Consider the following 15,450-nt stretch of genomic DNA (forward strand, 5'->3'; position numbering starts at 1 on the left):
TTGATATTTTTTGCTACTAAAAAAAGAAAAGAATCTTACCAAAGATGTGAATAAACATTATACAAGAACTGTTCTTGAATGAGACAAGGATCTAGGGTTGTGGCTCAGCAGTAAGGCACTTGCCTTTCATGTATTAGACCCTGTATTTGATCCTGACATTGCAAACATTAAATAAAATGAAATAAAAGATAGAAAATGAAATCTCACTTGGAAACTTGATCCAATCATTTCTATTTAGCTGTACTCTAACTCAGACTTCTACTACAGTCCTTGGCAAAGACTTCAGGGACTACAAAAGATCCACATCAGGTCTTTTCCTGCATCACATCCTAGGCTGCTCTCACTGCTTAAAATTACCTCCTAAACAAGGCCAGAATTGAACAATGTGATCTTCTGCCACAGTTTCACTTCCTGAGTCTTCTCTAGATCCTCACCCGGGAGGGTGTTTTTAGCTTGTCCCATCACTTGTCACAGACTGCCAGAGACACTGCAGTAAGCAGCACAATTTGTGGATCACTCAATTCCCCAACATCTAGAATGAGACCTAGCATTAAATGGCTTCCAGTAAAAACTTAAAGAGTGAACTCACTTGAAAGATGAATATTATTTGGTTGGAAGACTGTTATGAGCAATGACAAGAAAACAAAAGCTAGCCAGAATTTTGTGCGCAGAGCCTAGTGGGGAAATTGGCAGTGGGTAAAAATGGGGAGAGCTGCATGACTAGATTGGAAATCTGGGAATTAGTGGAAGTTGAGGCAAAAAGGCAAGTGTGGCAAATTTAAATTAAAGCAAAAATTTAAGTTAAGCCAAAAAATAAAAATAAAACTCAAACACAATTCCAATTGATTTTTATCTGATGATTTCTAACAAAATTGCATGCTTTCTGTAAGGAGCTATGACATTTTCCTGAGTTTCTCTGCAGAAATTGCCCAGATCTGAACCCTGAGTCTTACAAGACATGAGACAATCTCCTGTAGAACAGCTGGTCAGAATTACAGATGACTAATAATCCTGTGATAGCTTTGGCTGGTTCCTTAGTCATGTCTTTCAGTAGTGAGCAGTGAGTGGAGAATAGAAATAATTATGAAAATTATTATATATATAATTATAAAAAATCTGTGCAGACTCCCCCTGGACTCTCTAAAGTTGAGACCTCTATCTCTGACCTCAATGACTATAATTTTCTTGCAATTCAATTTCTTATCTAGTTCACCTGCTAGCCTAAAGAATGCAACATAAGTGGTACCCTCTTAAGTAATGCATAGAAAAGCTAGACCAATCAGCACTCTCTCACTAAGCCCAGCTAATCTGTTGGTGCCCCTTTCTTCTTTCCAAACTGAAAGTGGATTCAAGATTGTTAAAAAGTCCTAATAGTAAGAAGATATTCTTTACGCAAAGAGAATTCTCATCTCACATTTTAAGCACAACTTCCTCCCTGCAGACTGGCTCACTGGGCACTAGATTTTCCTACAATGGATTCTGAAGACCCGAAGACAGAAATTGTGAGACTATATGAATCAACTGTGCAAGGCATCTCTTTCTCCTCAATTGCTTGTCCTTCTACACAGTAAATTTTTTTCAATTCTAGCATCAATGTTTCAATAGGCACCCCATGATCTGATTCTTTGGGAGTCCCATCCTCAGCTCCTTTAAAGTGAATCTGGTGGCTATGAACTATAAGTATTGGCATCATCCAGAGTCTTGTTAGAAACTCAGGATCTCTGGTCGCCACTCAAAGACCATTGGCAAAGACTCCAGATTTTAGTATCTCTGGGTAATTCCTTTGAACATTTGAACTGGAGAAATGCTGGCCTGCAATATGCTGGCTTAAAGCTCTGCAGATGAGTAAGCAAAATTTTAAGACCTTCAGTTCAGATTGAATTCTATTTTGTGCAGTTAATTTAGGGTTTGTATTAGATAATGAAAAGATAAATAAGCATGGTACATGTATGCCATGTTTGTAGAAATTTTTGGTAAAAGTATAAGCTTTGCTCCATATAAATAGTGTCAGGTTTTGAGCACATCTTGAAGCCTGAATAGAAATGAGATTCTGAGTATATGTGATACCCTGCCTGTGTTTTGATGCACCCAGAAAAATAATAAATCTTTGGTTTTGGAATAAACAACAGCAACAGTAAGACCTTGGGAAAGGGAAACAAGGAGAATAAATGCGTAAGTGCCTAGATTTTAGCACAGGAGCTAGGCTCTGTTTTTTATAGAAATCTCCTTAAAGAGGAGGGCAGGTGAAATTTGAGGAAAAAATCTTACAAAAGAGAAATGGTCTCTTCAACTCTTTGGTCATTAAATGGAAATTTGTTTGAACAATAATCTCCCCTTGTTCATGAATAAAGAGGTTAAATTTTGGAGTTAATAGCTATTGCTAAATACAGTCTAAGAGTTATGGGCAAGAGGCTAGTACAACATAGGCTCAAGAAGCCAGAAAAGTCATGTGGAAGAATTTTTATTTTATTCTAGAAGTCCCAGAGTAGGAATCTGTTTCAATATTTATTATTGTTAGCATTGACTACTGACAGAAAAGAATCTTGGAAGAAAAAAGAATGATTGCAGGGCATTCAGTTAGTTATGCAGGCAAAATGGTACTCAAAAGCTGAGTATACAACTGGGGAGTGGGGAAGAAGTAGAACATGATAATTGGTGAAGATGCTTCCTTTCTGCCAGAAACTGAAGCAGATATTTCCAATAATCTTGTGGCTGCTTTTTGACAGTGTTTCTTGAAGTGATACCCAGGAATATTTCCCTCATAATCTGCTATACCAGTGGTCTTCAATTACCCACTTTATCTGCTGATATCTGATGGTCATTGCATATCTTGAACGATTTATCATACATCATTACACATTCTTTCTTACAAAGTCTCTTACGGTTTTAAGAATTAGGGCTGCTCAGGAGCAAGAAATGAACAGAAAGACTGTCAGCTGGTATGATCAATCACCGGGAAAACCTCCCTGATTAAGATGCTTGTGTTAAGGTCCTAGTATGTGGCCACAAGTAGAGACAAGAATGAGAAACTTCAAGGAGAGTCAAAGATTTGACTCAGGTTCATATGAAAAAGAGAGAATGTTAGGGCCTGGGTTCTGAACAAGGAAGGACATCATTTTCTAAAGGCCACATGGCAGGCTTCTTCTCAGGTTCTGAGCAGATGAGACACCATTTTGAAAGAATCACTTGGTGTAGGTCTTCACAAGCTTATTTTCATAGACACTACCTCAAGCTACCTGGCCATACCAGGTAGCCTATCAGGGAAAACAAGAGAGCATTAGGAAAGTACCCCTATGTAGAATTAAAGCCCTTTGGATAGGCTTGGATGGTTGGTGATGGTGACGAAGGCTGATGGAGGGGCTTTCTCTGCCATCCCAGCACCACGTGTCTTCAACCCCTCCAGTTGGTGGGTATCTGGGTTCAGGAGAGTGATGGGTAGAAAACTCACTTACAGGCAGGCTTCTTCAGGAGATAACATTTTTATTTGCCCTGGTCAACATGTGTGGCCTATCATAACCATTTATGCTGGATTCTAATTTAGTCCTGCATCCTAACTTGTCTTTCAGCCATTTTTCCTCTTGCTCCTTCTTCAACTCCATCCATGCAAAATCTCCTTTTGCCCCTGAGGCCAAACCATTTGTAACCTCCCCAAGACCCCTTCCAGAATGGGAAGGTCTTCTTGTAGGTAAGGTTACACGAAGAATGTGGATGGGGTAACAATCCACAATTAAGCTTTTGTATTCCTGACTCTGCCTTTAGCCAAAGGTGGGTAATATTCCCATAGTAACAAAGTTTAAAGTGAAAATTAACATATTAGCCTTTTCCAAAAACATAACTTTTCTGCAAAATACAACATACACCTGTAACTTAAAATCTTCTTAATGCTTTATACCAAGCACTATCCTGGAACTTCCTAGTTCTTATATCTCTTGATGCTATTTAAAATCAAGCATTTTACCCTGGAACTTTCATCTTCCTATTATGCCATTTACCCATTTTCTTGGAACTTTTATGTTCCTATATCTTTTAATATTATATAACTCTTTTCCTACACACAATTACAAGATTTTTTATACAGAACATACATTTTAAAAACAGGCTAATACATCAAAATACATAGTAAAACATTATGCCATCAGGAACATTAGCTATGGAAAACAATAAAGCATATTTAAATCAGCAAGAAAATTACTTAGAACAAAGTTAGATCAGGCAGTTTTAAATTAGATTTTTTAGTTGGTCCTTACTGTTTTTTCCCCTTATTTTTTTTAACTTTATTCCACCACCAAATTGTCCGCACATGAATACACTGTGGACTTTTATCCCATCACCAACACCAATTGTCCAGACGCTGGGCCTCTTCCAGGCCTCTCTCACCACGTGGCTTCACTTCCATGGGGTTCCAGCCTCTGCAACTGAGTTTTGGGCTTGGTCCGTTCTTGCCGTTTCACTATCCTGATCTGGAGAGTGGGTCCCAGTAGGAGCCGCGTGAGCTTGCTGCTTTTGGCCTGATCAGGAGCTTTTCCGCTGCTTATGCCCTCTGGGCAGTTTTTTGGAAGCAGATTTTGCCACTGCCGCTGCAGTTTCTCCACCGGCACATCTGGGTGTCCAAAGCTAAGGTCATCTAAGCCAAAGTCCGAAGTTTCAAAAGTCAAAATCCAAGTTCGGTCTGGAGGTCATAATTTAGAAAATCACTTTAGATCAACTTTTTCTTCCTAGTCCATTTCCAATCAATGCCCTCCATCAATCTTTGAGGAGGCTAAGATCTTTGGAAAAAGGATTTTCTGCAACCAAGTTTCAGTCCTGGGCCTCGGATGAGGGTGATCCAAATTTTCACCTCTCTTGTTTCACTGACCCTTTTGTCTCCAGAAGGGGTCTTGGCCATCTTTGAAAATGGCTCCACGTGTTGGCCCAAGTTTTAGGTTCACCTCCAGCTGAAAAGAGCCAAAATCACTGAAGAACAGGAATATCACCATGCTGTTTTGATCCAGGTTCAAATTCACATTAGGGAGTTGTAGAATTAAAGCCCTTTGAATGAACTTGGATGGTGGTGGATGGTGATGGAGGCTGATGGAGGGGCCTTTCTCTGCATCCTAGTATCACGTATCTCCATCCCCTCCAGCTGGCGGGTATCTGGGTTCAGGAGAGTGGCAGGTAGAAAGCTCACTCACAGGCAGGCTTCTTCAGGAGATAACATCTTTATTTGCCCTGGCCAACATGTATGGCCTATCGTAACCATTTATGCTGGCTCCTAATTCAGCCCTGCATCCTAACTTGTCTTTCAGTCCATTTCTCTTCTTGTTCCTTCTTCAACTCCATCCATGCAAAATCCCTTTTGCCCCTGAGACCAAACCATTTGTAACCTCCCCAAGACCCCCCCAGAAATGGGAGGGTTTTTCTTGTAGGTAAGGTTACATGAAGAATGCAGGTGGAGTAACACCCCTAGACAATCAGAAAGCTGGAACCTCCCTGTATAATATTCCTTTTGGGGGGGAATTTTGGGGAGGGACTCATCTCCTTCCAGAGATGGTCCTGGCTGACCATTGTGGGGGCCTTTTAGGTATATGGATTAACGTATTAAGCTTTAAAGGAAAAAAAGTTAGGGATTCTAAAGTATTTGTGCAAAAGGAACCACAATTATGTCCTCATAATGCAATTTCATATTTTTTAAATTTTATTTGGGATATCATATTAACTTGAGTTACAGTACTGTTACACCTAGAGTTCTAGACAATTCTCATCCATTTGTGTGAGGATCTTGCAGCCTCCATACATGACTTCCATTTTTTCAATGGTCCAGATCTACATGTCTTAACAGCTCCTCATAAAATTTAATATCACTCACAATTATACTACATATCACACACACAAACAAACACAGGAGAAGAAAATTCACAGCAAGTGGACTTCACATCTAAAGGAAAGGCCAGCAAAATGGTCCTAGATTTCTCAAATTCATGTGAAAGCTAGAAGGGGCTGGAGCCAAGATTTATGATTAAATACTAATGTTTCTGAATGGTCTGTCCAACTAGATTTGGAGGAATTACACAGAGCTTTAAGGACAGGCAAGAATTTAGGGAATTTATTGTATTGAAATTTTCTTGCAAGAAGCACAAAAGAAGCTTCTCTAAATAGCAAGAAAAACTTTTCAACACTTGGCATTAAGTATGACATTCACTTAAATCTCTTATGGTTGTCCTCTACTTGATAAGAAAGGCTTGTATATTCCTTGCTTGCTAAGTGATTTTATACATTCACAATAATGAATTAATTTTTTTCTTTACAATGAATGTTCTTTTTAATGTTATTTTTATGTTATTTTTAAATCCAGAGATATTTTATAATATTTTACTTACTGATACAGACACTAATTATTATTTGTAATATAATATTCTAACATACAGACAGTTTTCCATTTCTTAAGGTAAAACACACTTAGGATTTATCTTAGGATACATTTATAAATTTAAAGGCCTATTCAGATTTTTCCTAATTTTTTTTTCTTAACTATCTTCACTCTTACAAAGTTTTACATTTGTAGGGTTCACTTATCGTGTATAAATTTTAAATTGTATTATCACATGAGGCTGGAGAAATCAGATAGTAGTAAGGTACTTTGTACATGACTGACCCAGGCTTGATGCCCATCACCAAATACTATGCCCTGGGGTCCCTCAAGCAGTGACCTATGAGTGCAGAGTCAAGAGTAAGTCCTGAGCTGAGTACAGCAGGTCAGCTAGTACCTAGAAACAAACCAAAAATGTTGCAGCACAGAACTATTCATAATATTAATTTTAATGTATCTATCTGTAAAAATATGTTTTTGAAAAATTTACCATATCGATTTATTATTGATTTACAATTTTGTAGGATTCCAGGAGATTAGCTCTATTCATTTATTTGTGGTTAGGTGTAACTAGCTCCACAATTTTAAAAAATTATTTCATTATATTTAGTTATTTTTTGGTTTGGAGCTACACCCAGTGTCATTCAGGATTACTCCTAGTCCTGTGCTCAGAAATTACTCCTGGCAGTCTCGGGGGACAGGAATCAAACATGAGTTGGCCACATGCAAGGTAAATGCCCTACTGTTGTTCTCAGATCCAAAAAATATTTTCTAAAGAAGAGCTCTCCCATATGTGATATTAAAAAAAGAAACATAGTAATGGTCAAACTTATCAACACTGAAGTTTTTGTTTAAAGTTATGGACAGGAGTGGGGAGGGGTGTAAGCTGGGAGAGATCCTTGGTCACTGGAAACAAGCTTTATGGTGTTAGGTGTGGTGTTGGAATGATGTATGATTAGAGCATTGTAAATTCCAGTCCCTCAATAAAAATGGTGTTAAAAGGAGTTTCTTACATACATTTCAACACTACACTCTTCATAAGAGTGTCTGATTCCCTGCAGTTTCCAAGCTTCTCCCACATCATATGGCTCCAACCCCACCCTTGGCAAGCTCAGTTCTGTTAACTAGCTCCTGGGTTCTATTGCCTTTAGCCATTTGTTATTGCCTTGATATGTTTCTTGATATACCATATAGGTGAGAAACGATTCCGTATCTGTTCCTCTTCTTCTGACTTCACTTAAGCATGATGCAGTGATTTTTATTAAATCACATGAGATGCACACAGTTGTTGATGATGGTTGAGTTTCAGTCGTAAGTCCCAACACCTATCCCTTCACTATTCCTGCATCCCTTCACCAGTGAACAATCCTGCCACGGAAGTCCCCAATTTCCTTCCCTGTCCACCCCACCCCACCCTGCTACTATGGCCAACTCTCTCTCTTTCTCTCTCTCTTTCACCCTCTCTCCTTTCTCTCTTTCTCTCACTTCTCTCTCCTCTCTTCTCTCTCTCCTCTCTCTCTGTCTCTGTCTCTCTGTCTCTCTCTCTCTTTCACCCTCTCTCCTTTCTCTCTTTCTCTCACTTCTCTCTCCTCTCTCCTCTCTCTCTGTCTCTGTCTCTCTGTCTCTCTGTCTCTCTCTGTCTCTCTCTGTCTCTCTCTCTCTGTCTCTCTCTCTGTCTCTTTCTCTGTCTCTCTCTCTCTCTCTCACACAGACACACACACACACATTGGTTTTTACTTTTTTTAGCACACTATTTGTCTCAGATTTAGTCACCATACAGTTTGTCTCCAAATTCAGAAAGCCTGGCTCCAGCATCCAGTAGCTTCCACACTAAAAAATCTAGAGCCACTTTGCTGGCCTTTCCCCATCAGCCAGTCATAAAAGGGGTCTGTCCCTTTAATTAAGACCCTAATTGTGATTGGCTGGCTGATAAATCCCCCCACCTCCACCACTGGGAAAGACTGGGGGGGGGGGGGAGGAAGAGGAGTTGTTGGCAGTTAGAAAAGACAATTGAAGCAGCAATTTGATTGAATTTGTTTCTACTCCTGTCTATGGCTTTTCTCCCTGATTTGGACAGACCTTTGGCTATTTTTTAGCTGTATCCTTTTGCTTTACATCTTATACCTGTTCCTTTTACCTGGCTCTCAATCTGACCTTATCCTGGTCCCAAATTCATCTCTCTCTCTCTCTCTCTCTCTCTCTCTCTCTCTCTCTCTCTCTCTCTCTCTCTCTCTCTCTCCTCTCTCTCTCTCTCTCTCTCTCTCTCTCTCTCTCTCTCTCTCTCTCTCTCTCTCTCTCTCTCTCTCTCTCTCTCTCTCTCTCCTCTCTCTCTCTACTCTCTCTCTCTCTCTCTCTCTCTCTCTCTCTCTCCTTGCCTAAGGGTTTATCAGAGGCCCCTGGGCTTCTCTAATAGAAGAACTGAAATATTTGTCAGAGTCTTTCCTGCAAGGCCCCCTGTGGACACCAGCACTGTGGTCCCATCTCCAACAGCTCGACTATGACACCCTATCTTTCTCTATATTTACTCTCATCACAAGCTGTCAGGATATTTATTCACGATGGCCTAAACTTTGGAAAAACCTTTTTTTTTCCTAGACATGGACAAAAAGACGGGGCTGACTTTCCAAACCGAAAAGGATCTTCATGTCCACATGTCCATGTCTAGGTTAAAATCTCCCAGATTGATTCTGAGATACTGTTCCTAACCTTTCTTTTTTGTTCTACTTTCTTAGAGATTTGCTTGATCCTATCTATCCTGTTTTCTCTCTGGCACTGTTTCTGACTTTAAAAACCAAGCTCATGTCGGAAACTTTCCTCAAATGTCCAGTTATCCTTGATTCTTCTTTATATGTAAGATTGTGAAAGATCTCTTTTAGAAGAGATTTGTCAACCAACTTAAGAAAGGAAGAAAACCTAGATTTCTAACTTCTTTATGACCTCCTGCTTTATCGGAATTTTTTTGGTAACATTGTCAGCTTTGAGACACACCTAAGATTGTTTTCTTATAAATATCCCTGAGGATCAGTTTGTGGTGTTACCCATTCAACTAAGAAAGGTCTCAATCTGAGCAATTTCCCTTCATAATCTTAGTGTTTATTCTCCCCGGATGAATGTTTTTGAAGATACTCGTCTTGGTGTTTTAACATTCTTTTGCTGCTGTTGTGATCTAAAGACATTTCAATAAAAGATGCTTTTTCATTCATCCGGTTGGATCAGAATTTTCTTCCTTTTGCTAATGGACAAGTCACAGCAAATACCACACTTTGTTCAGCGAGAAACACATGTGAAGCAAGAACATTAGCATTGGAATTTGAGAAATAAGGGTTACTCTCCATTCTGAAACTTTGCAAAGCACTTCCCTGTTTCCAGCTTTCTTACCTTAATGGAAATATCTAGCACTGACTGGTGTGTTGTGTTCACAGTATTTTCTTATTGTTCATGAATAACAAAAAGAAAGAAAATCTCAAATAGCCCAGGCCTAAATCCTGCAATCCCTATAAACTCTCCACAATCCCCTACACCCTTTCCCCTCATCATATGGAATAAAAGAATAATAATTGGGACTGATCATTTAATTAGCTCAAAGGTTTGTTCCACTTTGGACATTTTCCAGTAAAAACCTCACTCAAAGATAACTCACAGGCTTTATTTGCAAAGCTCCTCTGTCCTTGATCAAAGCACGACTTCTCCAGAAGAAAAGATCTTTTGGAAACGAGCCTTTTTAGTTTCCAAAGACAGTTTATCATTTTAAAAATCTATCTGTAAAATCCCTCAGGAAAAAGAGAACATTAACTCAGAGCCAGAATTCTAAAAAAGAAAATAAATTACTCTTAGGAAGAGAGTTCTCACAAAATGTGTTGAATAATTATATTTAAAATATTAACAAATGTTCTCAAATTTCCACATGTAGCTCCAAACAAAATTATTTTCCCCATCTCTAGATATGGCCCAATGACATTATTCTCCAATTGCTTAGAAACTCTTATTCTTGAAAAGTAGACTATTTATTTGTTTTATGAATTTCATGAAAGGCACTCTTGGAAATAATTACTTCCCACTGCTAGTGAAATCACATATATGAAGTAATGTTTTTTCTAATTATAAATATAATGTGTTACAGAAATTTTCAAAATGACAATGTATACTAAAATCTGGTATTGAGTTAGAGTTTATCTCAATTCAACTGCTCAATTTTCATCAACATACTTCCTTTGCATTTATAGTTCATAAAATTTAAAGCAAAAATGTAGGTTGATGAGGAATGGAGAAAACGGAAAATTTCTTGGACAGTTGAAAATATTTTATATAATACCATAATCATGAGTATGTTTTACATACTATAGAAATGATCCCTGAAAGTATAGTTTTATGAGTATGTTTTTATACATTTTAACCAAACCAATAAAATTTACAAAATCAAAAATGAAGTAAACTATAAATGAAGTAAACTATAGGCTTTGGATGGTCATAATGTGTCAGTATAAATACATCAGATGCAACAAATATTCTGCATTACTGGGGAATGTTAATAATTGGGTAGGTTATGCTTGCATGGAGACTAGAGGTAAATAGAAACCTCCATAATATCCTCTTCAATTTTCTGTGAACCTAGAACTGCTCTATAAAAATTAAGTCCTTATTAAGAAAAAAGAGTAGATTTAACTGCCCAATAGTTCCAGCACAAAAGTGTTCTAAAATCTAATTTAAGTTTTAAACTATAAGAATTTTAGAATTTAAGTTTTTAGGTCTATGTTTAAAATACAATCTTAAAGTAAGTAAAATTAAATTATTTAAAATAATATTTTCTTATTTTGACTACCCATAGATCTAAGGCTTAGCTGTCAGGTAAAATTAGTGACTACCACTTTGGTATGCAAAGATATAGACGGTTTAGTACATCAGTGCATAAATCAAGACTAAAATAGGTGCCTTTTTTATATCAAAAATCGTTGGATCTGCTATACCACTCCTAAGGACACAAAAATAAAATACAAAAATTTCTTCCTCACACTTATATTCATTGCTACGCTATTTACAATAGCCAGACTTTGGAAACAACCAAGATGCTCTTCAACAGATGAATGGCTAAAGAATCTGTGGTACATATACACAATTATGCAGCCATAAGGAGACATGAAGTCATGAATTTTTCCTATTCATGGATGGACATGGAATCTATTATCTATTATGGAGTGAAATAAGTCAGAGGGAAAGAGAAAAACGTAGAATAGTCTCACTCATCTATGGGTTTTAAGAAAAATAAAAGACATTCTTGCAATAATTTTCAGAGACCAAAGAGAGAAGGACTGGAAGGTCCAGCTCACAACATGAAGCTCACCACAAACAGTGTGGAGTCCAGTTAGAGAAATAACTACACTGAGAACTAACCCAACAATGTGAATGAATGAGGGAAATAGAAAGCCTGTCTAGAGTACAGGTGGGGGTGGGGTGGAGAGAAGGGAGATTTGGGACATTGGTGTTGGGAATGTTGCACTGGTGAAGGGGAGTGTTCTTTACATGACTGAAACCCAACTACAATCATATTTGTAATCAAGGTGTTTAAATAAATAAATAAATATATATATATATTTGAAACGAAAAATAGTCAACCGAAAATCGGGAGTCATCTTACACACCGAGTATATTTCGAAAGACGTCTTGATATGCTGCTAAAGGAAAATCATCTGGATATTGCCACGAAACGAATTTTCCAACTCAATCCTGCACCAATCACTGCAAGGCTGCTTGGACCACCTCTCTAACTCGGCCAATCCAAGCATGCTTTTGATGTATGCAAATTAGACAATGTTCTGTACCAAAATCTACACTGTCAAAAGCCTGCTCAAATGGGCCAGAGTCAGAGAGGATGTCAATTACAGTATACCCTTTGAACCTTTGCTTGTTGTGATTGGCTCACTGTGGTACATACAGTTGCAGCACAGGAACGTTCTGTCTTATACAGCTAATATAGGCCTAAACCTATGTTTTAACTGTAAAATTAGGGGGTCATCTTATATGACCAGTAGTCTTATATGCCGGATACAGTATATAAAATTGTTGGATCCCCTGTGAAGTTTCCAAAGTGCCAGGCAGACAGTAGCCCTGTAGAACAACTGTTCTGAGGGGCCCACTACAGAGTCATTGCTTTGGGGATCCTGGAGACTTTTGAGACTAAAGTCTCTTGAGATGGAGACAAAAGTCTCCAGAGATGGGGAAGAACAGTACAAAGAGGATCTCCATCCCTCCATAATTAGAGATCACTCACAGTCTTGATTCTGGGCCAGTCCTTCTTCCTTGCAGAGAGCTCTGGTCCAGAGAGAGATATTAAGGTTACTTTCATGACTCTTGTGTTGCTCCCAAACATTCCCAATCCTTAATGTTTTTATTTAACTTTTCTTTAGCCCCTCATGTCCTAGCTGCCCTTCTCTGGTATCTTGGGCCTGCCACCCAGCATATATCCCAGTTCCTCTTATCCTATTTAAGCATTGTTAGAATGAAATAAAGTTTCTCTGGGCATCGATCTGGCACTCATTCTTTTTGGGTCATCAGATGGAGGGAACATCCTCAGTCCCAAACTCATGGGGAAGAGGGAATTGACCCTTGCTGCCAACAGGTTTAGCACAATCACTATTGCAACTGTTATTTTCAACACAGGACTTCCAGAGATTCAGATTGTATAACTCATCTATGGGTTTTAATAAAAATAAAAGACATTCTTGCAATAATTTTCAGAGACAAAAGAGAGGAGGGCTGGAAAGTCCAGCTTACTATATGAAGGTCACCACAAAGAGTGGTGAGTGCAGTTAGAGAAATAACTACACTGAGAACTATCCCAACAATGTGATTGAATGAGGGAAGCCTATCTAGAGTACAGGCGGGGGTGGGGTGGGGAGGAGGGAGATTTGGGACATTGGTGGTGGCAGTTAGATGCAGTAGACATCTAGCTTTATTACAAGGCCCTAACCACCATGTGCTTATCTCACATGGCTTCTAAGCTAAACTGCCTTTCTGCACCCAATCTGTGTATTTTCCCTACCTGCTGCATCTTCCTTGCCCTGGCTTCTCTCTCACCCCTCAGGCAACCTCTTTGTTACCACCCACAGAACCCTCCCAGAAGTGGGAGGGTCTGACCATCCAGGTAAGATAGGCAGGAAATTGGAGAAGAGGCTACAGTGGGGTTCATAGACTAGGATGCGCAGGGCCAGGAAGTTAAGTGGATCAGGGAAATTAGGCAGGAAGCAAAGAAGAGGCCTTTTCTGTCTCTTTTGTACCCAAACTTATGGCAGGAATCAGCTTCTGCCCTTCATGGGCAGAGTCAGCCTACCCTGTGCAGTGCCCTGAAGAGATTATGTCCATTGGGGCCTTTCTTGGTTTGTGCTGGACCCTGAAAAGATTATGTCTGCTGGGGCCTTTCTTGGCTGCCTTATGAAGAAAAGCAGGAAAACCAGGCAGGGAGCAGAGCAGGAAACCCTATTTTAAGATCTAAACTGTTTTGCCAAGGGGCTATCCCAACTTTGGTGTTTTGTTGTTAAGGTAAACTTTCCAATTTACTTTGTACATAATATTTTCTTGCTCTCCAGAAATATTGTGCCAATTGATATTCCCAATTTAGCACTTAATAACAACTATTGCTCTCATAACAAGCTGGCAGTTCCTTTTATCTTTAAAAATATATGCCATATATTGAATAAGTGAAATTGTATTTCACTGCTTTAACATATATCTATTTTATTACTATTGGTGAGTGAAAATTTATGTAGCTAAGAGTTCTTTCACTGCAAAACTTAAAAATAAAAAAGCAATTCTGAATGGGTTAAAGTAAGATAATTGCATAAAGATAGGTCCACAGAACTCATAGGATGTTGGATAATAAATGTGAGGCATGGATAGGAGGCATTTCTGAAGCCGAAATAAACAATGTGTGACCCCTATCAGCACCTGCCCCTGTAAATGTATTTAGTTAGAAGGACATCATTGGTTTGGTTGCCCTGGACACCATTGTGAAATGAACTGAAGCTCTAACAGTTTAATCTCATTCTTCCTCTCAAGATTCAAGTTCCAACTGACTTAGTTTGAAGCAAATGTCTGCCCTTGGGCTAGGTATGAACAGTAGGGATGGACAGTGTCCTGATTACAACTCCATTCAACCATGACTAAAGGCAGAGTGATACTTTCTCATGGGAAATCATCGTGTCAGGAAAAGGAAAGGGATCTTGACATGGCTAAAGGGCCAATATAGCATTTTTTAATATTGACTACTCATTTTGTCTTTGGCAAAACATTTACTTATGTTTCTTGCTCCTTTCCTCTTACACTGTTTTCAAACTTAATGGTATGTTTTAACTTAACTATTAGAGCTAATGAAGGATCTCTTTATTTTGTAACTTATGAAAGTTAAAACCACCTCTAAAGATTTTTGTTGGTTAGTGGCTGAAGTATAATTAAAATTTTTCTAATTATAAAGTAACTAAAACATTTTCCAACTTTAAATATAACATTGCATGCAATTAAATACAAACTTAAAACATAGTCTTGGAACAGAAGATAGTATAGTGGCTAGGGTGCAAGCACTCACCTGGGGTTTCATTCCCTGAATTGCATGGTTCCCTGAACATTGCTAGCTGTAAGCACTAAAGAATTAACACTGCCAGGGTTGCTACCACAATCACCAACATCAAACCCTCAGACCCTCTCATTGAACCACCAGCCCAGGCGTTTGGAAATAATATACAGTGGATCCTCATATATGTATTGAGTACTACTTGGGAGGCCCCCTCAAAGAAATCACAGTGTTTCAGTTGATGCTTTTAAAATATGGCCCCATGAGTCTTCCAATTAAAAGTAGGATCTATATCTTGTGCTATTGTTGAGTCTGGAAAAGAGGTGACTTTTGATTTTGGGGTGTAGCCTTTTAACTTTAGATTTCAGTGTGTAACTTTTGAGACTAGGCCCAAGAGACAGCTGATTCCTGAGACAAGGCTGTAAATCACAAAGGACATTCCAAGGAATGCAAGGACATCTTATTTTCCATCAGACACCTTGAAGGGAGGGAAACCAACTAATCATCTTACATTTCAGTAGAGGAACACCTCAACCCTCGAGAA

The sequence above is a fragment of the Suncus etruscus genome, chromosome 20, assembly GCF_024139225.1.
Source record: "Suncus etruscus isolate mSunEtr1 chromosome 20, mSunEtr1.pri.cur, whole genome shotgun sequence".
In the NCBI taxonomy this organism is placed as follows: domain Eukaryota; kingdom Metazoa; phylum Chordata; class Mammalia; order Eulipotyphla; family Soricidae; genus Suncus; species Suncus etruscus.